At 45.6% G+C, this 26003-nt stretch overlaps 1 pseudogene; it reads right to left on the bottom strand.

Moving 5' to 3' along the window:
- Nucleotides 1–5041: 5041 nt before the first annotated feature.
- Nucleotides 5042–26003, bottom strand: part of LOC119970957 — a 57448-nt pseudogene continuing 36486 nt past the window's right edge.

Raw genomic sequence — 26003 nt, forward strand, 5'->3', positions numbered from 1 at the left:
CTTGTACTATTTTCAGCGAGGTGGTTTGAGTTTTGGAATCCTAAATCACACCTTCAGAGTGGAAACGTGAACCATGTATTGGAGGCCAGAACAATGTTAAAGGTAAGCAACAATGGACTTCCGGTGACGGCGGGTGGGAGGCGGGCACGCAACAAGGGCTCCCGATCGGGAACGGCATTTTGGGGCTTTAAGTCCCCGGTCCCAGGGTCCATGGAGGCGTCAAAAGCAGGGAGAAGGTGCAGAGGAGGCACAGTCGAAGAAGATGTCCAGGATTAGCAAGAAAACGGCCGGTAAAAGAACAGCTGAGGGCCCGTCGGGGAGTGGAGAGGTCACCACGGGGTCACCAGGGGAAAAGGAGGCTGGAGCACCAGGGGAGGCCGCATTGTTGAAGGCTGAAGAAACAACCACGGTAATAGCTGCAGAATTCGAAAGGCAGTTTACAAAACACCTGGAGGTGATGAGGAAGGAGATGAGGGAGGTTTTGAGTGTGCTGGTGGAGGAGGCGATGTCCCCGGTGACGACGGCGGTGGTGAGTGTAGTGGCGGAGGTGCGGGGGCAAGGTGAGGCCCTGAAGGTAGTGGAGGAGACGGTGGCGCAGCACCGTGATCAGCTTACCTCGATGGGGAAGGAGATGCGGAAGGTGATGGAGGTGAACAAGGATCTGCGAAGAAAATTGGAAGACCTGGAAAACAGGTCCAGGCGACAGAATTTGAGGATTGTGGGGCTGCCCGAAGGAGTTGAAGGGCCGAGGCCGACTGAGTATTTTGCCGCTATGCTGGCGAAACTATTGGGGGAGGGGGAGGATCCCTCCCGATATGAGCTGGATCGGGGTAATCGGTCGGAGAGGCCTGTACCAAAGGCGGGTGAACCACCAAGAGTAGTGACTTTGTGCTTCCGTAGGTACAGTGTGAAGGAGAAGGTCCTGTGCTGGGCCAAGCAGAAGCGGGTGGTGCAGTGGGCTGGAGCCGGTATACATGTATACCAGGACTTTACGGTGGAGCTGGCAAGGAGGCGGGCTGCTTTCAACCGGGTGAAGAGGGCACTGTATATCAGCAAGGTGCAGTGCGGCATTGTATATCCAGCGAAGCTGAGGGTGACTTACAAGCTCAAGGACTTTTATTTTGGAACGGCGGAAGCAGCGGAGTTTGCGACTGTGGCAGAAGTGAGAAATTGAGAAATGGCCATGTGCCGATGTAACCTCAGGACTGTATTTTCTTTTTTGTCTCTTCTATTTTGTATGAACATACAGTGCAGAAAGAGGCCATTCGGCCCATCGAGTCTGCGCCGACCCACTTCCACCCTATCCCCGTAACCCCATCTAACATTTTTTTGGTCACCAAGGACAATTTATCATGGCCAATCCACCTAACCTGCATGTCTCTGGACTGTGAGAGGAAACCGGAGCACCTGAAGGAAACCCACGCAGACACGGGGAGAACGCGCAGACTCCGCACAGACAGCGACCCAAGCCGGGAACCGAACCCGGCACCCTGGCGCTGCGAAGCCAGCGCTCTCCACTTGTGCTACCATGTGCTATGGTTGTGTTTATTATGAAAAAAGTTGAATAAACATTTTTTTAAATGATTTTGTATGTTGCACAAAGTCAGTTGGAAGAGGCGCAATTTTACAATAACAGAAGTGCTATACTATGCAATGTAGTGTGCATCATTCTGCTCTAAGTTACAGTTGCACTTCACCCTGTTGTTATATGGGTGATGTACGATCAATCACTACTGAAGCGAGATTGTGGTCCAATTGAAGGCTTTAATGAACAAGTAGTTACCCCAGCAGCTCCGGTACAGAATGACTGCTGTGGGTGTAAGCCAGACTCTTATGCTCCGCCTGCTGGGCGGAACCAGCAGGCAGGTTCGATCACTCATACTACAGTATAAGGTACATCCCACCTAGGTACCGCAATACCCCTAATATAGATACCCCTAATATAGCCTACCACAATGGGTTAAACCATTTATGGTCATTTAAACTGAATAATAAGTTGACTTGTACAAGTACCTGCATCTGTAAACAAGCCATGTTAGCTTTGTTTTTCATTATGTCATATAACAGGACGGGCGCTTCACAACTATGCATATATATATATATATATATATATATATATATATATGCACATCGATTGCATTTTGTTTCACTGCGTCCGGGTGTATGGGCTAAAGGAGCCAATGGTGTATATATTTGGACAAGGGAAGTGATGGGACTTTCACTCGAAGTGAGAGCTCTTGGGGTGTAGGTGGATATGCGTGGTTTGTGTGCTAAAAGGGGATTTTGGGCATTCCTAGGGCTGGGCAAGGGGGCGGGGGCCTCCGCGCTGGCCATTTAAACCGATCAGGGAACGAGAGTGAGGTGGGGGAGGGGCTGCGGCCATCGGAGCCTGGCAGAACAGGGTCCGAGTGGTCTAGACGGAGTGGCCGGTTGGGGTGAAGGAACGAGGTTGGGGGAAGGAGTTTCCAGAGGCAGTGGGTGGGAGGAGTTGTTTATAACTCTTGGGTATCACATATGGTACTCTTTCTAGACGTTTGGACGGCGTTGGTGTGGGGGGGGGGGGGGGGGGGGGGGGGGGGTAGTGGATTCTAGAGTGACCAGGGGCGGTCCCGGACTCCTTTCTTTTTTCTTAGTTTTTTTTGTTTCCACCGTGGGAGGGTTTGTTTTATTGGATGCATATATTGACAGGTGGGCCGGATGGGATCGTTGTTATTGTTAAGGGGGTTGACTTTATATTTGTTACCGTTTACTGTTTGGGGGTGGGGTGGGAAGTTTGGAGGAAATGTGAAAATGGAGAATAAAAACATTTTTTTAAAAAAAGGTAAGCAACAATGGTGTTGCCTCTACAATTCATCATGAAATGCTGCAGCCTGAATTACATCACTGTGTACGAAAGTGAGTGATGACAGTGCTGTGATTGGAAAGGTTAAACATCCCCAGCAAGAATCTGGGTGCCAGGTTGATTCTTCTTATAAATTGGCCAACTGGCAAGTCAAAGAACACCATTTTACAGGAGGGAAAAGTCTTCCTTCAGAGCATTGGAATAATATCCATTGGATGAAGTGCTATTGTGCATTGTACATATTGAAAGGCTAACCAGTATGAGATTTGCGTCTTCCTGCTAGCCTCCTGCAGGGCGAGGAATTAGTGCCCCTTTGATGGTAGTTTTTCTGGCATTAAACTCTACAATTTTGACGCTGGCGTAGGGACATAATCCCAATAATGGAGAATCCAGCCTGTCATGTATATGCTGAAATAAACCCGAGTTGTTTGTAACGTCAAACAATCTCCAACACAGATTTGGGCACAACTTGCCATCTTGGGCCACGTAGATTCAGTTAATGCCCTTCTTAAAACTTCCCAGCTGACATTTATTCAGGCTACAGGCCCCTACTAAGGTGTTAGAGATTTGTGGAGTTCTTATGTTGTTGGAGGGGGTTTGCAAATTTTTAGATTTAGAAGCGTGCGATGTTGGCTTGTGATAATGTGGTGAGAGGAGTTGGGAGGCCCGTCGGAGAACCCTGCTTCAACAATGGGAATTGAAGTGATAGCACCTCTGAGGTGCAGCATGACTCGGAAATTGAGCACAAAGCAGCAGAGAGGGAGAGCTCACAATAGGAGGCCTTACCAATTGTGGGTCTGAACACTTTTGCCCCACATCAGCCAGGAAGAACATCTGCTGGTTCCTGCATTTCACCTGGAGGTGCTCACTGAACTGTGCCATCTCCTACGTCCAAACCTACAGATGCAGAGCTGGGTGAGAGACGCACTTCCAGACAGGACAGGTGATATCAGCAACATCTCAGTTTTCTGTCCGTCATGTATCAGAAAGTGACAGGGTCCTGTACAGGAGTGAAGACAGCATTGCGTTTGCATTCACCAAGAGGAAACAGAGAAAGCCTGTGGCTTTTTCCAAGCCAGCAGGATTCCCAATGGTATAGGATTCCAATTAACTAGATGCACATGATCTGTGGGCCCCAGCATCTTAAGATGTTCAGGAAATGCAAGGGTTACCGCTCCATTAACGTTCAATTGTTGTGCACTGTGTGCCCAGATGATTGTCTCAGTGAATGCCCACTATCATGGCAGCAGCCACAACACATTCATCCAGCAGCAGTCGACTGTATCCACCACCAGTGTGCCAGTTCAAAGAACCAGATAATAAGAGTTAGCTGCTTGACACTTGATTTGTGCCTTGCTTGTGCATCTGCAATGAGAATCACAGTTTTGCTGCCTGGACAACTCAGGGAGAAGGACTCCAATAACAACTGGAGCCCATCCACGTTTGTGGTAGTCTGTTGTGTCCTCCACAACTTGGCTCTCACAGGTCCACAGCTCTTTCCAACAGGCCTTTGAAAGCCAGCTCAGGAGGAAGCATCCGGGAGCCCTACACTGGGTGGATAGTTACACTCCAGTTGCCCAAAGGCAGAGCAGTAGCACAGTGGCTACCATTGTGGCTTCACAGCACCAGGGTCCCAGGTTCGATTCCCCGCTGGGTCCACTGTCTGTGCGGAGTCTGAACTTTCTCCCCGTGTCTGCGTGGGTTTCCTCTGGGTGGTCTGGTTTCCTCCCACAGTCCAAAAAACGTGCAGGTTAGGTGGATTGGTCATGCTAAATTGCCTTTAGCGTCCAAAAAGGTTAGATGGGGTTATTGGGATTAGGGTGGAAGTGAGGTCTTAAGTGGGTTGGTGCAGACTTGATGGGCCGAATGGCCTCCTTCTGCCACTGTATGTTCTATGTAAGACACAAGCATGTCAGCCAACTCCAGAGGAAACTCGCCTGGATGTTCAACCAGAATAGGTTGATAAATCTCCCTATGAAAGGATGGCCCCATCAGCTGGATGATAGGTCAATCTGGTGGTGTAGACAGAGGATAAATGGACGAGGAAGAATATTTGTTAATGATTCCTGTTTAGCATCAGCAGGAAATGGTATGGTATTTAACAGCAAAAAGCTTTTGTACGGTGGGACACAGTCCATGAAACATCCCAAACTCGAACAATGAGTTAATCGCCCCAAAATAAAACAAAACACAATGACATTATTTTTTCCTCTTGCGTTACATCTTTATTTAAATGCAAAAAGTATCACAAGTGACTATAAAACTGCAGTCATATTGAAAGCTGTTGGTCATACAAAAAAAGACTCATTTGGTAAAAAGTGCACAAGCTTGAAGACTTTGGAACAAGTATTGGACCCTGATTAGTAACGGTTTATTCATGAATGTTCAAATAAATAAATAAATAACAATGGACAAAACAGTTTCTGCCAAACATCTGCAAGGAAATAAAACCTAAAATAAATCCTACAAGCTTCTTCATTGGGTTTTGATTAAGGCACGGCTACAAAAATTTCCATTTGGCAAAGTTTACCAGAAAAACCAGGTAATGGTCGATATGACAGAACCGTTAAAAACATTTATATTTGTCCAAAGTATAATTGAACTTGAAACATTATTTTCTTGCAGAAATTGCAGCATCTGGGACAAGGCATCACAATATGAACCTATAGCTGCAAAAGCAGCAGTAAAAAAACCCTCGTCCAGAACTACATTGTAATGCAGGAGTCATGTAACCCAGGGAGTTTTCATATCTGAATTTAGCAATTGTAGGATTACCTCCATACTTATCTAAAACCATTGTGCAGGAAGTCTTTGTAAACCTGCTGAACAAAAATGAGGACTGTATTCTGTATTTCTGTAAAGTTTTCTATTTAATGTATACACATCACCAAATTGAATCTGCTTCTATAAATAAAAAGTTTTTCAGTGTCATTAAGTGCTAAAGGGCACTGATCAACATCTAAATCTATACTGTAACACCCATACTTCAAATTTGGAATGCAATCCAACTTCAGTGTTCCAACAATGTATTTTCAATTAGTATGGGCGCTTCAGACTTTGAAGAGTTGAAGTAAGTACAAACCATGCACCCATTTATGTTTTGCAGTAGGTTTATGCCAAAGTATTCAATGTGCTCAACTGATGCACTCCAGTAAATCTATGTACATATACAATTGAATGTGGCTGCCCTATGAGCCATTAGAGAACGTCCCAGAATGTTTAATGTTTTAAAATTTCGCATATCCTATTTCTCCCTCCGAAATCACAGCTTTCAATGTTCCCCTTCTGACCTTTTCTCAAATGTGTTAACCTGTATGGAAGTATAGTCCACACGTGCCAACAGAACTCCAGTATTTTTACCAAAGTTGTTTTCCTTTGATATCTGGCCAATGACTATTGGCAAACTATTAAGACTGGCAAGTGCGTTACAGCTGAATTAGATCCCAATTCCAAATGCACATACAAGTGTGACTTCCATCAGCCATCAATACTCAACAAATAAGATCATAAACCCAACTCATTTCTCCCTCCACCCGAGCTCAGGAGGAACCAAGCTCAAAATAGCATCCCGATACGTTGCCCGAGACGTAAACTCACTCAGCACTGACCAAGGATCAAACTAGAGATATTCCTACAGCTAGGTGCATTAACCCATGAAGGACTCGGAAATGCTCTTTTCTTACAGCTTCATTTGGAAGTTACAAAGATATTCCTGACAAGTTCAGCCTGTTTCAGAGAGAAAAAGCAAGGCACCCACTTTGTTGTTAAATGTTACAGCTCCCATAATTCTCTCTGGATTCCATGCTAAGATACTGGCAAGACGACCAGGTAAAATAATCAAAATGGCATTCGATACATTTTCAGAACTAGATTTACGATGTGCCAAATACAGTACAGGGGCATTATTATCGGTCTACAGACCAATTAAAGTTATTTACTATAATGAATGTCTAAGTTATATGTTTTTTTAAAAAACAGGTGACGTTGATCTAGCAGAGAGCTATCTTAAATAAGAGTAAAAATTTGATCAATTCATCCTCCTGCAAAGGGTAGCTCCTTTTAAAATATGAAGAACATATGTAACCACTTTATATTACAAAAATGTTATTTACAGTTAAATGCTTAAAATACACAGGAACCATTAAGACCAATCTTTTCCATTTAACAGACATATTTAAAATATGGTACATCAATAACATATTTTTCAAATAGTACATTTAAGATACTTTCTGCTCCATACACACATTTCATTGGACAATTTCACTAAGAATTCAAACATTTCAACAGGACTTCAAATGGATTTGAAAGAAACCGCAGCCAATATTTGCAGGGAGTGATTGAGCTGCATCAGTTTGCATTCACTTCACCAAACCAGTCTTGTGCTACATGCTGACTGCTTTATACACAAGCACCACTTAATAGGGGTGATCTGGGCTGTGATGAGGGAAAGCAAGAAAGGAAGAAATAAAGAGAAAGGAAGCAATTTAGTTAGCTCTCACTGGACAGAGAGAAGCAAAGGAAGTGGTTAGGTCACCATCTCCAAGTGTCAGTCTAACACAGCAGTAGCTCTCTCAGTTGAGTCAAGTTCTTGGTTCAAGCCGCACTAGGAATTAAGCACATAATCTAAGTGGGCACTTTCAGAACTTGGCGAATGGGGCTCGAGGAACTGGAGGTGATGGCTTCCTGATGAAATATTAAACTGAGGAACCCTCCGCCCCCTCAAATAGGTCTAAAATCTGCATGAATCTACTTGCAGGTCTGCCAGGGAGTTCTGCTGGTACTCTGGCCAGAGTGTATCTCTTCATCAACACATCAAAAATAGATTAACTTGTCTGTTTGCAAGACCTTGTTGTCAGAAATGACTTATGTATGCTTATAAAACAGTGATTACAATTTAATTGACTATGCAGTGCTTTGGAGTTGGTCAGAAGATGTGAAAGGCGCTGGGTGAGAAGCTGCCTGAGCATTTCCAGCATTTACTGTTTATATATAAATCTATTGCAACTTTTGCTTGCAATAGAGGTGCTTAGAAAGGACTTGGAGAGGAAAATGAGAAGCCCCCACCCAAAAGCATTGTGTCCAGCATTGGTCAACTTTTTTGTCCCACTTGGGAAGATGGGGAGGGGAAAAGGAAAAGTAACATGCAATCACAAAATAAATGCATTTCCCTTGGAATTTTAAGTTTTCCCACCAATGACCCTTGCTGAAATGAACTAACCATTCCAGATCTGGGGGATCACCCAGATCTGGCCATACAAGATATTTTGGCAAAAAAGCCACAAATTGCCGAAATTAGAGAAATGGACAGCAGCAGAATGTTACTGCACATGGCAGCATGGAAAGCAGGGGTTCCCTGCTTCGGCCATTTCAGAGGTCCCTTTGGGGCGATGAGGGAGGGGAACAAGAGGAGGAAATGTTAACCCAACCATTGCAACAAACAATCTAGAGGCCGGATGAAGGACAGCACCTGTAAGGCCTGAGAATACACCTTATAGTTGTCCACCCACCTCGGAGTAAGGCCATTCCTGTCCTCAAACCCTCCCTTACAAAAAAGAGGAAGCGGTCAGCGTACTAAAAGGATCAACTTTTATGGTTAGGGTAAATTCACAACGAAACTACTAACTAAACAATTCAGTAGATGCACTGAAGACATCTTCCTGACAATTTAGTGTCTTATGGTTGTTCTTAAGGCTTTCCATCAGTCATGAAAGAAAAGTATATCTCTATGACAAATATACCACCACTTACTTGGTCAACAAGTAGCAGGTCAATTAAATCACTTAATACAAATAATTCATCAATGAAATTAAGAAAAGGTTTACACGCAAAAGTGGTGGATTTTCTAAGCTCTCTTTCTCAAAATAAATTGATACATCCATATTTAATTTAAAATACGAGATTGATAAATTTATTAAGTAAAGCTATTAAGAAATATGGGACAAAGGCAGGCATATGGAATTAGGTCATAGGTTAGCTAGTTCACTGAATGGCAGAACAGGCCCAAGTCGCTGATTTGTCCAGTCCAGATCCCATGCTCAGAATCCAAGCACGCCGACCTGAACACTTCAGTGCTGCCTGCAGTCCCACACTGGTGTGGTACTGTCTCACCCCTATTCCCACTACCAGAGACTTGAAACCCACCCAGTGCCAAACAAGGCTCCACCACACCCATTACTGATACCAACCTTGTCCGGCAGAAACTTGAAGATTTATGATGAACAAACATTGGATGGAGAGAGAGGCACAGCTACACGAGCAAACAATACACCCCACAGGTAGACAACAAGCACCAATGACAGGGGATAGTCAAGGAAAAGAAAGCAGAGTCCCCAGCATAAGTTCAAAATTTGACTTCTAACATCTGGTAAATGGTGAACATTGTGCAAGTTCACAGTTGAAAGTAACCTCAATCCTGCAATATTCAAATGAGAAGTCGGTGCAAACATTTCGAAGAAGAATACAGAATGCGTAATGGGCAGGAGGAGTAATAAACAGAAGGGAGACAAAACAATTAAGTCAAGGAAAATAAAGTTAGCTAAGAAACTAAACAGTATTCACTTAACGATACAAGTTACTTTTTCTTAACCAAATTCAGTGAACTCGGCAGGTAGCAAACAGAATGAAGTCCACATAGAATTTTACTCGTTCTTCCCGTGCTCCAACAAACAAACAATGACGTATATTAAATGAATTCCCCCGCTTTAAATTCACTAACAATTCCACTCAAGACAGAAAACGGGCCCAATGGCATGTGATTTTATCTGATATAGTCTCCCTCCTCCCCATAGTTGTGATGAACACAATTTAATTGATCAAGTAAATGACTATCTGACAGCGCGAGAGTACGAAGTCACTTATTTCACAATGACTTCACTCCTAAAAAACAATTTAATTGATTAGGGAATCAAAAATGCATCGGATAAGTGTATCAAAATACTTCCCATTTTGCCAATGAATTAACAAACAATAAAGAAACTTCATTGCATGACAAATGCTGCTTATATCGAACAAAACAAAAACAGTTGCTATTGCACATCCCAGAACAATTCTGCAACCCTGGTTATAGAGAACTCGGGAATTTTGCGTAGATTCAGCCAAGTCTTGGTGGTGGTGTGGTGGAGAGAAAGAGGAGAGAGAGAATGAACTAGTAAAGGGGGGGGGGGATAATGAACTAGTATATTCCATTTGATTTTGATAATAGGGCATCTAATTATAAGATATTCTGTCTTGAAAGATATATCTACAATTTTCTTTAAAAACATTTAAACATTAAACTCATCCATTATATTAAAAAAAAAGCATTACAGCAATAGAATTCATTCCATCAAAGTATTCAATGCCTGGAGGTCTCAAATGAATAAATTAATCATCAGCCTACTTTTTTTTTAAATGCAAAAACAGTGAAAACGTATAAAACGGAGATCAATGTTTCAATCGCAGTAGACCAAGAAATATTTATCCCTTCAATGATTTGGCTTTTTGACAAAATGATATCAAATACATTTTAAAAATAGATGTCTGCCACTGGAGACAAAAGGATGTAATTACAGGTGAAATGACCTGAGACAAACTAACTCCCAGCTGTTGGAGTGCACATTACCAATCTCTCTTAATAGCCTGAAGCGGTGTCTCTGCCAGTGCTGCAGAACCAGAATCCTTTTTGGGCTACAACAAGGCTTAAAGAGACGCGGGTCACTCAGCACTACACCCAAAGCGGCCCTTGTAGATAATGCCACAGCAAACCTTTTTGCCTGTGTTACCAAAGAAATAAAAATGAAACATTCACAGCATGAACTTTTATGTTTAAACTCCAACTGATTAAACCAGCTACAAATTTCCACTAATGTCAATAGTTACCAATCTCAAGTGACTGCATGTTGAAATAAGTCCATTTTTACTTCTCGGAGATTGATGCTTGCTTTTTAAAGTAAAGTAAACATGCCACTAGGCTACGTGTATTTTTGTCAAGCTACCGACTTAAGTTACCCTTACTTAAATATAACAGGCGTTTATGTTTCTACGCTGCAACTGTTTAATTTGGACAATTCAGTTAGAGTATCACCAGGTGCATTGCGCTCTATTGCCTTAATATCCTTGGAACTACAATGCTGACAGTTTTCTGATCGACCATGGCACATTGTACACTACGATATCCATTGCAATTTTGAACACTGCGCTCACATGTAATGTTACTTGTTCACTATGAGATGTTCCCATACGCAACATTTACCATGCAGCCACTGGTTTTCAGAGGCACTTGCGTACACTGCTCTGAACTATAACATAAATATACGTTTGCACGCGCATTGGAGGTGGGTGCAAAAGAGAATAGAAAATAAATGCCAGTGCGTTTACACACAGGCACATTGCTAGCAGGAAGGCGGGTTTGCTTTTCACAGCCATCAACGGTTTGAAACTACTGTAGTGCTGCAAGCATATTTCAACAGTATCCCAGACCTAAATCAGATCACTTGTATGGAGTCTCTTAACTGCAATACAATTGTAATGCTGAATTCTGACAATGTGCCACTTAAGCACTCAAAAAAAGAGTAACCCAAATCGTGAAACACTTCATTTGAATTCCAAGCTAGATTTGAATCCGTATTCTTTTTAACTCAAGCTATTTTTTCTTAGATTGAATATACCAAGGGATCTGGGGTTCAGGTACAGATCAGCCAAGATCAAACAGAATTGGCATTACAGGATCGAGGACTTGAATGACTGATTTTTATTCCTGCAAATCACTCTGAGAAAACCTGAGGTAGTCTGTAAATTCTGTTAGGCCTATCCTCTAAGGATCACAGAAAATCCAAATATTGATTAGTATGGTGCCAGAAACAGTCGCTGACCATCAATATATATCTTCAAGTATATTTCTGAAGTCCGAAGGGCCAAATAAAATGTTGGCGTTGACAAGATTGCAAGGACAAAGGGTACGGATGCCATTCTCCAGAAAGAGTTCTAAGTGTGGTAGCGAGTGGGAATTGGCACAGGCTTCCCAGCGCTCAGCCCAGCAACACTATTCAGCATGAATTGGTCCACTTAACGAGACCTCACGAGCTTCTCGCCACAAATGAGGGCTCACCAGCTGATCTGCCAGGACCATGCTCACCATCCCCCCGCTACCAAGGTCGAGCAGCACGTGTTTAGCCAACTCCAGCCAGCTCGCAACAATGGCGCCGAGGAGACAAGCCTCAAGATTCCGGGATGCTGACCTGGGGAGCTTCCAGAAGCACTGGAGGCCAGGAGGGATGTCCTGTTCCCCCGACAGTCTCCGAGGGTGAGGCACAAGGCAGCCAGTGCTGCCTGGGATGAGGTGGTGGCAGCTGTCAGCTCGGGGAGTGTGGCCAGGAGGCCTGGCTTCAATGGCGGAAAAAAGGTCAACGACCCTACACCGGGCAGCACGGGTGACATCAACGTCCTCCATCCAAGGGAGCATCCATCCACCCAACTCCCCATGTGACTCTTAATCCCCCCCCCCCCCCACCCACCCCACCACAACCCTCCCTTCACACCCAGTTCCCACCACTTATGAACCCCGCGTGTGGGCTAACGAATTGCCCTCTCTGTGTCTCCTCAGGAAAAGCTCACCCATAATCGTCGGGAGGGGGCCCAGACTGGCGGAGGTGGTGCCGACTTAAGAATCTTCACCTCATTCGAGGACGCGGGCCCTGGAGGGTGACGGGTTGGCTGAGACAGATTGGTCCCCACGCGGAGTCTGGCAGACACCGCAGAGGTGAGGAATCACGGGCTCCACCCCTGGGGACCTGTCAAATGTGAGCTGTTATTGCCTTACTGACTGACCCATCCCTCCCACTGACCACGTGTCCATTCTCCCGCAGGTCTTTCCAGCCGACCAGGTACCGACCCATCCCGGGTGGCACCCTCTCCTCTACTCCTAGGAGACCACCTTGGAGGGGAGCTCAGAGGATGCCACATGAGAGTCACGGCACAGCTGCCATCCCCACCCTCCACAGCGCAGATACACAACCCTCGGTGGGACATGTTAGCGGACATGCTCCTGGGGCACAATCTTGATGATGCACATCAGGTGAGGCAGGAACCCCCAGGCGACGGCAGCAGTCGGAGCTCCCAGCCTGATGCTGAGCCTGTTAGTACAGAGTTATCCGGAGGTGTTGGAAACGATAGGGAGCAGCCGGCACATTCAGAGGGCGATGTCAGCGTTCACTCCAGCAGATCAGATCCATCGCCGAATGGAGGAGCCCCAGAGGCCACGGGCGCAGGAGATATCGGCGGCAATACGTGGCAATCGAGGCCAACACTGCTAGAATGGCGACCGCAGTGGAAAGCCTGGTGTACAACGTCAGCACCATTAGTGAAGGCGTTCAAAGCTTTGCGCAGTCGGTGACGGCCATGGCTGAGGGTCTCGACAGAATGTCCGCCTCGCTGGGGGATGTCACCCAGTGCCAGGTTGACCCTGACTGAGGTTCTGACGGACATGCCCCGCTCTCAGATGGGAATGGTCGAGGCGGTTGCGCAGCTTGACCCAGTCAAAGGCAGCCATTGCTGAGACCCTGTAGAGCAGTGGCCCAATCACTGAGGAGCATTCAGAGGGCATCGATCACAATGGTGTGGACCTTGGGGAGCCGCCTGGGCTGGCAGAGCCAGATGGTGCAAGGGCAGCCGGTGCTCGAACCAGCTGCCCTCCGGCCCGAGTGTGAAACCCAGGGCCCTATGGACACCAAGCGGGTGGAGGGGGCACCGTGTGCCAACCGGACTAGTCCCATGGAGCTGGGGATGGTGGCCACCAGGTCTCCCAGTTCCACCCCTCTTGATGAGGCCAGGGTCTCGAGAGTCAGCACACGGGACAGGGCGGATGGAATGTATGTGCGGCGACCAAGTGAGCCGAGCCCTCCGGCCTCTGAGCGTAGCCAAGGCTTCAACAGGCAGGGGCAATTGAAAGCCAATCGGGACGGGGTTAAGCAGTTGGCTGGCCTCCACCTCAGATGTCCGCCCTAGGGAGACACATAGACGTAGCAATAGAGCTCGCGAGGGCATAAACACATTGAGGAGCACTGAGTGACACGGGTGGAGGGACGCGCGTGGAGTAGGTAGGGCCTCGTGAAGGGGGGGTGGGGCTTGTATTACCAATTAAACACCTTTATGTAGAACCAGTATGATGCCCCGGTCACTTTCTGCCACAATGCGGGACGACCCCTGAACTCTCCAGGCATCTCCCCGTCCCCATGGCACCCACCCACCCTCCCGGCCGTGGGAGAACCCCCCGGAGTTGTGTGCCATACCCTGGTGTTCGAATGTTGGCTGTCTGAATGTGTGGTGTTGCCTCCCACAGTGTTTTCAGGACAGAGTGTCACGCATCAAGGTGTGATTCGGATGCCTAGGCAATGACCACCACATGCTACATGGCCCACCACCCCACAGGAATCCACTTGGCTTGTGTGAATGCACACTTAACCACAATTGGCAATTACGTGGTAGCAATAGCCTTCAGCCGCACGGCCAGAGGCCTTGGCAGCCAACGGGGGGATATGGGTCGTCATTGGGGCAGACGGGCACGGGTTGCCCCAGGAATGGTAAACATGATCCAGAGGTTGGTATGGTGGCTGCTGCAAGCAATTTGCCCCACGTGCCTCCCCCCCTCTCTCCTCCCCCCCCCCCCTCTCTGCGGCCCCCCCCTGTGGAAGGTCGCCCACCTCCAGCCAAGTATCTCCCATCCCTGCCCCCAACGAGCACAAGGGCAGCGATTGCCAGCGCCCTCCAGGCTCTTTGCCTGTGAGCAAAGATGGCTACTCACCTCCTAGGCTCCTCACGGAAGCCCTTCCGCCAGGTTCACATTTTTTTCAAAAGGAGTTCTAATCGACGCCAGTGTGTCCACTTGCTGGGAGGCTGCTGAATGAGCAGGAGGCCGCTGGATATGGGGTGGCTCCCGTTAAGTGTATGGAAATAGGACTCATGTGGTGATAATTGGTTCTCACCACGCTACGGCGAGATCCTGATTTTGCCTACAGGAGTGGGCCGGTTGATCACAAACTGTTTGCCGCCTGGTGCTGGCCCTCATTTTTGGCCTCTCCCGCTATTCACCCGACCTGGCTTCGCTCCGAGCGAGAGCGTAATTGAGGCCGGAGAATTGCACCCTAAATTTTGATTGGGCATTTTCCGCTCTGTTGCTTGCCGCCGTCCCCGCCCCCCCCCCCCCCTTTTTGTTTAAAAACACAGAATATTCCTAAAACCATCGAGGCTGAAAGTTTTAATCTAAGGGACCTGAAGCACAAGTTATTATCGTGACTGGTCATTACACTATACGTGTAACGGATGAAAACATCTGATTAAACAAAGAGGTTTCTCTGAAACAAACTCTGCATTCATTACTGGCAAGGTATGACAAGTCACGCATGTTAAATAAACTGCACACCAAGTTGACCAAATCAAATAGCTCACCTCTTCCAATAAGTCAGATCAAGGAATGAAAAGACTGGTTGTAAGGAAATACTTTTCCTGGGTTTCTGTATCTGAACCTTCATCGGATTGATTGCTATGGCTGGGTGACTGGGAAGGAGAAAGGCTAGATGTTGTACTATGCGCATCGGAATCTGCAGCAAGGACAAATAAATAAACTGATGCTGTCAGACTTTACAAATGAAGGGCACACAAAAAGAATCAACAAAACCTTTAAAAAAAAACACGTAATTTAAATATTTCAAGATACCCAGAAGGTCTTCGTGGCTGTGCAGTCAAAGAATATACATTTTAGTCAGCATTTACTTTGTCAGCATATCTGGGTGGGAACATATTCTATGTATTCTCGTGAATCCTGCATTTGGAAATAAAATGTCCTTGAAGGAGGAAGGTAAAACAAATTAAAACCTGATTTTGAGATAAAGTTGGCTAAGGGATGGAAAATACAAGTGTCTGGAATCTCAGTTATTTTGCCCAAGTCTTATCACATCTAGGTTACGGAAAGCTGATCAAATTGGACATCATTTCCAGACGGATCAGACGTTCTGCGGGCACTGATGTTTCATGAGCCGAGTCCCATAAATTTTCAACTGTAACTATCGCCCTACAAATTATCATTTTTTTTTTTTTCAAATGGTGCCAATTGGAAAGCAGATGCTACTGGAGGTTTACAATTCACTGCCACATCAGTGCTGCCGCTGACAGGGAAGTGGTACAGGAAAGGAGGACACGGGGGACAGGACAGCAGCATCTAAAGAGCAGGAGAGAGAGGACAAGGAGGCAGACAGCAGCTTCTGAAAGAGCGGGAGAGAGATAGAGGACACGGGGACCGACAGCAGCTTCTGAAAGAGCGGGTAGGAGAGAGAGAGGGACACGGAGACAGACAGCAGCTTCTGACTAGAGCGGGAGGAGAGAGACGAGAGGACACGGAGACAGACAGCAGGCTTCTGAAAGAGCGGGAGAGAGAGGACAAAGCAAGAGGACAAAGGGGCTAGTTTAGCACAGGGCTACATCGTGGCTTTGAAAGCAGACCAAGACAGGCCAGCAGCACGGTTCAATTCCCGTAACAGCCCCCCGAACAGGCGCCGGAATATGGTGACGAGGGGCTTTTTACAGTAACTTCATTTGAAGCCTACATGTGACAATAAGCGATTTTCATTTTCATTTCACAGAGACAGACAGCAGCATCTAAAAGAGCGGGAGAGAGAGAGAGGACACGGGGACAGACAGCAGCTTCTAAAAGAGCAGGAGAGAGAGGACACGGAGACAGACAGCAGCTTCTAAAAGAGCAGGAGAGAGAGGACACGGAGACAGACAGCAGCTTCTAAAAGAGAGGGGAGAGAGAGGACACGGAGACAGAGAGCAGCTTCCGAAAAGAGCGGGAGAGAGAGAGAGGACACGGAGACAGAGAGCAGCTTCTAAAAGAGCAGGAGAGAGAGGACACGGAGACAGAGAGCAGCATCTAAAAGCGCGGGAGAGAGAGGGCACGGAGACAGAGAGCAGCATCTAAAAGAGGAGAGAGAGGACACGGAGACAGAGAGCAGCATCTAAAGAGCAGGAGAGAGAGGACACGGAGACAGAGAGCAGCATCTAAAAGAGCAGGAGAGAGAGGACACGGGGACAGACAGCAGCTTCTAAAAGAGCGGGAGAGAGAGGACACGGGGACAGAGAGCAGCATCTAAAAGAGCGGGAGAGAGGAGGACACGGGGACAGACAGCAGCATCTAAAAGAGCGGGAGAGAGAGGACACGGGGACAGACAGCAGCTTCTAAAAGAGCGGGGGAGAGAGAGGACACAGAGACAGAGAGCAGCATCTAAAAGAGGAGAGGACACGGAGGACAGACCGCAGCTTCTAAAGAGCGGGAGAGAGAGGACTCAGAGACAGAGAGCAGCAGGACCTGGAGTTATTCAGTCCAGTCCAATTTGTGTCTCCACAGTGATCTGACTACTATGAGAAAAATCAAAGCATGATGCCACAGGAAAACAGGTAGCTTATTGGTAGGTATTTCTCTCACTTAGCTTTCATAACTCAGGTAATTTAGTATTGTATGGTTCTTGTTATTAATAATAATGTTTACTAATAGTAGTGACATTTATTAGATTGGCTGGTGAGTATTTCCTATTTATTGTTACTAGGGGAATATCAAGCAAGTTAAGTGGAACAATATTGAAATAATAAAAATATACAGACAAGCAGGACCAGAGACATTAATTAAAATATGCTGAGTGGTTAGCACTCCTGCCTCACAGCGCCAGGGACCCGTGTTCGATTCCAGCCTTGGGTGACTGTGCGGAGTTTGCACTTTCTCCCCGTGGGTGCGCGAGTTTCCTGCGGGTGCTTCAGTTTAGTCCCACAGTCCAAAGATGTGCAGGTGAGGTGGCTTGACCGTGCTAAATTGTCCCTTATTGTCCAAAGACATGCAGTTTAGTTGGAATGGCCATGATCAATGCGCGGGGGTGTGACCCTAGGTAGGATGATCTTTCCGAGGGTCGGTGAAGACTTGATGGGCCGAATAGCCTCCTTCTGGCACTGTCGGATTCTATGGAAAATAATTGATCAATCAAATGCTTAATGATGGAGGACAGGTGATGTGTGGTGTCGTGCAGGATCTGGAAATCATGACACCCGTCTGATCCAAGGCAAACACTCTGCAGTAAATGTCTGCAGCGGGAGGAACTTAGCACAAGAGTCATTCAGCTGAAGGCCGAGCTGCAGACACATCAACACCATCATGGGCTGGGAGGTTACTCTGTCTCAGGAGGCAGACAGACCCTTAGATAGAGGCTTCTGATTGATCCATGGTCAGGAACAGGAAGGGTGTGACTGGGAGTGAGGCCGGCAATGGGGGATCACCATGTACAAGTGAGGAACCACGGCCTTTGCAAATTGTCCACAGGTTCATGGTTCTTACAGCCTGTAAGGATGAAAGTGGGGGCTGAAGAGTGGGATGGTGGACAAACTGACCATGGCACCGTGCCATTCAAGAACATTAGAGGGTTCAAAGTATGACACAAAGATTGATGTGGGAGGAATGGGTTTTGATTCCTGGGGCACTGCAACCAGTACTGGGGAAAGTGGGAGCTGAACTGTTGGGACGGTTTTTACCTGAACCATGCCTGGGAGCAGTTGTTCTGGCGATTCACATAACTAGGATAGTAGAGAACATTATGAACTTGGAGTCGGGCCGTTCAGGCCCCTCGAGTCTGCTCCCCGTTCAATAAAATCATGACTGAACTGATTGTGGCCCCCACATCTCATCCCCGCCTACCCTTTGCCTTCCATTGTTAGCCAAAGAATCTATCCACCTCTGCCTTAAAAATATTCAATGACACTGCCTCCACTCTCCCTGGAGTGGGCTTTAGAGACAGCTTCAAACTAAGTTGTAGGGTCGAGAGATTAAGTGAGGGAAGAGGTGATAAATTAAATTGAAAGGACAAGGCAAGAGAGCAAAGTAGCACTAAGGAATTGATAATAGAGTGTGGCAGGAGGGGGACAGAATGTGCAAACTTAAAGTACACCAGCAGGTAAGGCTGATTGTAGAGATTGTGAAAATAATAAAACAGAATTAAGGTACTCTATCTAAATGCACACAGCATTCACAAGGTAGGTGACTTGACAGCACAAATTGAAGTAAAGAGGTATGATTAATTGCCATTAAGGAGAAATGGCTGGAGGGTGACCAATGCTGGAAACGGAGTGTTCATGGACACTCCCTATTTAGGCAGGATAGGCAAAAAGGAAAAGGAGGTGGCTAGCTCTGTTAATAAAGGATGAGATTAATACATTAGTGAGAGAGGACCTTAGATCAGGTTATCAAGATTTACAATCAGTTAGGGTGGAGCTAAGAAACAGCAAGAGGCAACAAATATAAACATGTTTAACAGGCCATCAAACAGAAGCAGTAATGTAGGACATGGTATAAATCAGAAAATTAGAGGTGCATGTAACAGGATAGTACAGTAATCATGACAGATTTCAATCTACATATAGACTGCGTAATCCTAATTACAAAAATGCTGTGCAAGACCCGGTATATAGAATTTACAGTGCAGAAGGAGGCCATTTCGGCCCTCGAGTCTGCACCGGCTCCTGGAAAGAGCACCCTACCCAAAAGTTAACACCTCCACCCTATCCCATAACCCAGTAAACCCCACCCAACACTAAGGGCAATTTTGGATACTAAGGGCAATTTATCATGGCCAATCCACCTAACCTGCACATCTTTGGACTGTGGGAGGAAACCGGAGCACCCGGAGGAAACCTACGCACACACGGGGAGGATGTGCAGACGCCACACAGACAGTGACCCAAGCCGGGAATCGAACCTGGGACCCTGGAGCTGTGAAGCGACTGTGCTATCCACAATGCTACCGTGCTGCCCTAACAAGATAGTATACAAGATAGTTTTCTAGAACAGTATGCTGAGGAACCAACTGGAGAAAGGGTTATTTTAGATCTAGTATTGAGAAAGGGTAATTTCTAATCTTGTTGCAAAGGTGCCTTGAGGGGAAAGTAACCATAATATGAAAAAAACTGCATCAAGTTTGAAAGTGATGCAGTTCAATCCGAACCTATAGTCTTAAATCAAAACAGAGGAAACTACGAATGACGAGGGGCAAATTGTCAGCAGTAGATTGGAAACTGCATTAAGGGTAGACAGAAGAATGGCAATGGCTAGTATTTAAAGAATGCAGCGTTTTATGGCAATTTACATTCCTTAGAGCCACAAAAACACAGAGGAAAAGGTGATCCACCCTGGCTCATAAGAAAAGTTAAAGAGTGTATCAGATCAATAGAAGAGCTTATAAAGTTGCCAAAAAAAAGTACAAGCCTGAGGATTGGGAGCATTTTTAGAATTCAGCAAGAGGGGGAACCAAGAAACCGATGAAGAAAGAGAAAATAGAACATGAGAAAAAAAACCCCACAAGAATGAACAGTAAAAGCTCCAAGGTATGTAAAAAAGAAAAGATTTGCAAAGACAAATGTGGACTTCCTGCAGGTGGAGTCAGAATTTATATTACGGATTAAGGAAATGACAGAGAATTTTTTTTAAAATACTTTGCGTCTGCCTGCTCGGCACACATTGAGGGCCGAAGGGCCTGTTTCTGTGCTGTACTGTTCTATGTTCATGGAGGAAGTACAACAAAAATCTCCCAGGAATACTAGAGAACCAAGCACCAATAAAATGAAGATCTGAACTAGTATTAGTTAAAAAGTAGTATTGGAGAAATTATGAAACTGAAGATTGATAAATACCCTGGACCCAATGATTCATATCCTAGTGTTGAGAGAGGTGGTTGTAGAGAGAATGGATACATTGGTGGCCATTTTCCCAAAATCTAAGATTCTGAAATTAGTTCCTGCAGATTTAAGGCAGCAAATTTAACTTTATTATTAAGAAAGAGGGAAGATTGGAAACAGGGAACTATGGACCTGTTAACCTTGACAGGAGTAGTAGGAAAATGCAGAATCTACGACAGAGGATGTGATTAACTGAACACTTAGGAAAATAATGGTGAGAGGATTGGGCAGAGTTGACATGGTTGTATCAAAGGGAAATTATGTTTGACAACAGGGATCGAGGATGTAATGATCAGGATAGATAAGGGGAACTATTGAACATTGTGCATTTGGATTATCAGAAGGCTTTCAGTAAGCCCCTCACAAGAGGTTAGGTGAGCAAAATTAATGCACATGGGATTGGGATATATTGATATTGATATGGGAATGGATTGAGAATTGGTTAACTGACAGAAAACAGAGAGTAGGAATAAATGGATGATTCTCAGGTTGGCAGACTGTGGCTAGTGAGATATTGCAAGGATCAGCTATTCACAACCTGTGCCAATAATTTGGATTAGGGACCAAATATAATATTTCCAAGTTTGCTGATGACACAAAACTAGGTTGGAATGGGAGTTGTGAGGAGGGTACAAAGAGGCTTCATGGGGATTTAAGCAGGCTCAGTGAGTGGGCAAGAAAATGCCAGATGGAAAATAATGTGGGAAAATGTGAAGTTATCGATTGGCCGAAAAAAAACAGAAATGCAAGTTATTGTTTAAATGGGGAGAGATTGGGAAGTGCTGATGTCTAAAAGGACCTGGGTGTCCTTGTTCATATGTCACTTGTTCATGCACCTGCAGCAAGCAATTAGGAAGGCCAATGATATGTTGGCCTTTATTGGAAGAGGATTTGAGTACAGGAGTACAGATGTCTTGGGTAGAGCACTGATGACATATCACCTGGAGTACTGCGTACAGTTTTTGTAGCCTTATCTAAGTAGGATATAACTGCCACAGAGGGAGTGCAACCACGGTTCCCATTGCTGGGATGGCAGGATTGTCCTACAAGGAGAGATTGAGGAGACTGGGCCTATATTCTCTAGAGTTTAGAAAATGACAGGTGATCGCACTGGAGCATTCGGATTGTTACAGGGTTCGACAGGGTAGATGCAGGTCAGGTGTTTCCTCTGGCTGGGGCAGTCTAGAACCAGGTAGCCCAGTCTCACAATAAGGGGCGTGTTATTTAGGACTGAGATGATGTGTAATAATATTAATAGATATATTTAATAATATAACAGTACAATGGGCTCAAGGTTCAGGAGTTCCAAAAGGTCAGTATGCAGGTACCACGTGTACTCAGGAAGGCCGATGTGCTTTATTATGAGAGGAATTGAACATAAAAGTAAAGATGTTGTGCCTCAGTTATACAGGGCATTGATGAGAACACATCTCGAATATTTGGTGCAGTTTTGGTTCTTATTTAAGGAAGGCTGTAAATGTGTTGGAAGCGGTTCAGAGGAGGTTCACTAGATTGATACCTGGAATGTGCGGGTTGTCTTATGAGGACAGGTTGTACAGACTGTGCTTTGTTTCCACTGTAGTTTCAAAGAGTGAGGGTGACTTGATTGAATTATAAAAGTTCCTAAACAGTCTTGACAAGGTGGAAAGGGGTTTCCTCTTATGGGCGAGTCTAGAACTAGAGACCACTGTTTTAAAATTAAGGATTGGCCTTACAGGCATGAGGAATTATTTTCTGTCAGAGAGGTGTGCGACTTTGGAACTCTCTCCCTCATAAGGCGGTGGAAGTGAGATCATTGAATATTTTCATAGCAGAGGTAGATTCTTGTTAGGCAAGAGAGTCAAAGGTTGTCGAGGATAGATGGTATGTGGAGCTCAAAACACAAACGATCAGCCATGATCTTATTGAATGGCAGATCGAGGGGCTAAATGACCTCCTTCTGCTCCTATTTCATATCTTTGTATACGAGGAGGAATTTCTGGGCAGCACGGTCGCACAAGTTGGTAGCACTGTGGCTTCACAGTGCCAGGGTCCCATGTTCAATTCCCCGCTGGGTCACTGTCTGTGCGGAGTCTGCACATTCGCCCCATGTCTGCGTGGGTTTCCTCCGTGTGCTCCGGTTTCCTCCCACAGTCCAGAGACGTGCAGGTTAGGTGGATTGGCCAGGCTAAATTGCCCTTCGTGTCCAAAAAGGTTAGATGGGGTTATTGGGTTAAGGGGATAGGGTGGAAGTGAGGGCTTAAGTGGGTCGGTGCAGACTCTATGGGCCGAATGGCCACCTTCTGCACTGTATGTTCTATGAATTTCTTCACTCAACAGGGTGATGAGTCTTTTGAATTCTCCACCCCAGAGGGCTGTGGAGACTCAATCTTGGAGTATATTCAAGAAGAAATCGATAGATTTCGAGATATTAATGACACCAAGGCATATTGCGGGAAAATGTCATTGTGGTAGATCAGCCATGTTCAGCTAAATGGCAAAAGACTCAAGACAGACCAAATGGCCGACTCCTGCTCCCATTGCCTTTGTCCCCAAGTGTCACTTTGTTTTACGACACAAGGCTCCAGCAGCCAACTAAAGCAGATTTACAAAGAGAACTTCTGCATGTGAATAATCCTGTAAGGGACAGAGGTATGGACATACATATATTCTTACATACTTATTTCAAACACAGCATTGTTAAGCAGTAACTCAAAGTTGCACATTATCTTTCAAAACATTCAAAATAAGTCGGGGGTGGTGTGGGGGAAAGGAAGGGGACATGACACTCACAGCATTCACAAGCATCTAACTAGCCACAAAATGCCCTTACTTTGTCGTTTTAGCTTTTGCTGGAGTCTCCTCAATTTGCTTTTATTTTTGCCATCACTGCCACATTTAATTTTCTTAGGCTTCACAAGTGTTTTAAGACCTGGACCAGCTCTTGCGTCAACCACCTGAAATGGGAACAAAAACTCTTGTTTTCTTCTGAAGTGTCTCAATTGCGGATATTACATAAATTGATTGGGTGCAGTTTCAAATAGAAAAGTAAATTAAATGCTAGTGGTCACCACAGAAATGTTTAGATTTCCGCATGTTTCACTTTACTAATAATATGTAGATACACTAAGCTTTCTTGCTATGAGCCATGATGGCTGTTGCTTTGCAACCCATATGACAGCATACCCAAATCACAGCGTCACAAAACACAAGCACCAACATTAGTGTGCTTTCACAGCAACATGGTACAATTTTGAAGACTATTCTACTGCAACTCATGGTCCCCGGGTGCTTTTTTGGCTCAGTCTGCTCTCTTCAACCTTACGAAAAAGGAAAGTTATTTCATTGAACTTATCTAGTTCTTGATGGGTCAAGGAACAAAGCGTAGAGAGTTCCACCATAACTGGGGCAGCACAGTGGTTAGCACTACAGCCTCACAGCGCCAGAGGCCCAGGTTCAATTCCGACGTTGGGTGACTCTGTGTGGAGTTTGCACATTCTCCCCGTGTCTGTGTGGGGTTTCGTCGTCGCCCCCCCCCCCCCCCCCCCCCCCCCCCAGATGTGCAGGTTACGCTAAATTGCCCCTTAGTGTCCAAAGGCTTGTTAGGTGGGGTTGGAGGGATAGGATGTGGGATGGGGCCTGGATGGAGTGCTCTTTCAGAATGTCGGTGCAGACTTTGATGGGCCGAATGGCCTCTTCTGCACTGTAGAGATTCCATGATTCTAAGATGAGCAGCTGCTTCTAATCCAAACACTCTGATCAAGATATTTTACCATCAAAGCCACTAAAGTACACAAAGAGGGTAAAGCACCTGGCAGTTTATTGGAATGAAACCACAATTAAAATTCGATGATTGGAGCAAAACTTGACTATTAAAAATATATATATAACAACTGGGAAAGGTGTATATGTTACGCATACTGAAAATACTCCTGATGTAGACAGCAAATTGCACAAGGAGAATATGCCCACTCTATTGTCAAGTAATTGGACCACTTGTTATATCAGAGGTTCTTACAGGTGTTCGATAGGAGCACTTGTGTCAAATTGGCTCACACTTACATGACTACAGTTCTTTTTCGATCCTGAGGGAAGTGTTCTTCCATCTCTTCACCAGAGAACGCATGCATGACAGATATACCTGCACGTGACTCTGCCAAACTGTGTAAAAGCAAAGAACAGATTTCAACTGGCACACTTGCTGCCCAACTTTTAAAGGACCACAATTTATTTTAAAATAAGGGATCTTCTGAATCGGGTGCAGTTGTTTTCATTTTAAAAGTTAATTAAAAACTATTATTTGAATTAGAGTAAATGAGAATGAGGTTAGACGTCTCCTTTTAACTTCCAACACCTGTGCCACCCACAATGATCAATCACTTCTGCAGCATCTAACAGATATTCTTTATTCAAGTTTTATTGTAGGAAATGCGCCACATTGATCAGTTATTCTAACCCTTCAGCAGCTCTTTCAAAGTTCATGTCGAAATATATTTCCAGCACATCCCAACCCTCAATATTCTTAAAAGACTTTATCCGGTTAAATGATGATCAGCCATGATCATAATCAATGGCGGAGCGGACTTGAAGGGCCTCTTGCTTCTACTTATAGGAAACAATCAAATCTCAACGGTTAGTTGACAGCCAGTTAAAAAGTTAAAAACCCTGACTGAACAGCACGTCTTTTGGGACATGAGGGAGGAAACTGGAGCACCCGGAGGAAACCCACGCAGACACGGGGAGGACGTGCAGACTCTGCACAGACAGTGACCCAAGCCGGGAATTGAACCTGGGACCCTGGAGCTGTGAAGCAACTGTACTAACCACTGTGCTACTGTGCCGCCCATAATAGTTTCTCCTCAATTCCTCTGACAAATCCAGTCTGACTGAGGAGGGGCATGTAATCATTTATTGGTTTCGAATTGTTCAAATGGTGACTCTTTAGGTTAATTTCAATCAGGTCTGAAAGGCGTTACATGCCCCCCCCCCCCCCCCAATTTTTAATTGGGGATGATTGGCAGCCTCTATTTAAAGTGTCTTGATCACTGGAGCGGACACACAGGGCGATTTAGTTTTCTGTGTGCAGTCGGCTGGCTTTGGTTAGATTTCAGCGTTGCCCCTCTGAACCGGTTCATTCCCTCCCATCAACACGTTACCGATTTCTGAACGGCTCATCCTCGGTCAGTTGAACCCTAACGTGGTCAGTGTCAGGAAATTAGACAGAAGGATGCACAGATTTATTTTTAAAATGACAAAACCCACGACGTTTTATTCCTGCAACAAAAAGGATGTGGGAACCACCAGCCAAAAGCATTTCCACTACTGGCAACTAAATGCAATGTGGGTGATTGAGGGGGAGGAGCTGGAGCAGTGGGGGGGGGCACAGGGGGAGGTGAGGGGAGGGAGGAGATGGGGAAAAAAGAGGTGGGGGGGGGGAAAAGAG

This window comes from Scyliorhinus canicula, chromosome 9, assembly GCF_902713615.1.
Source record: "Scyliorhinus canicula chromosome 9, sScyCan1.1, whole genome shotgun sequence".
NCBI classification, from domain to species: Eukaryota; Metazoa; Chordata; class Chondrichthyes; order Carcharhiniformes; family Scyliorhinidae; genus Scyliorhinus; species Scyliorhinus canicula.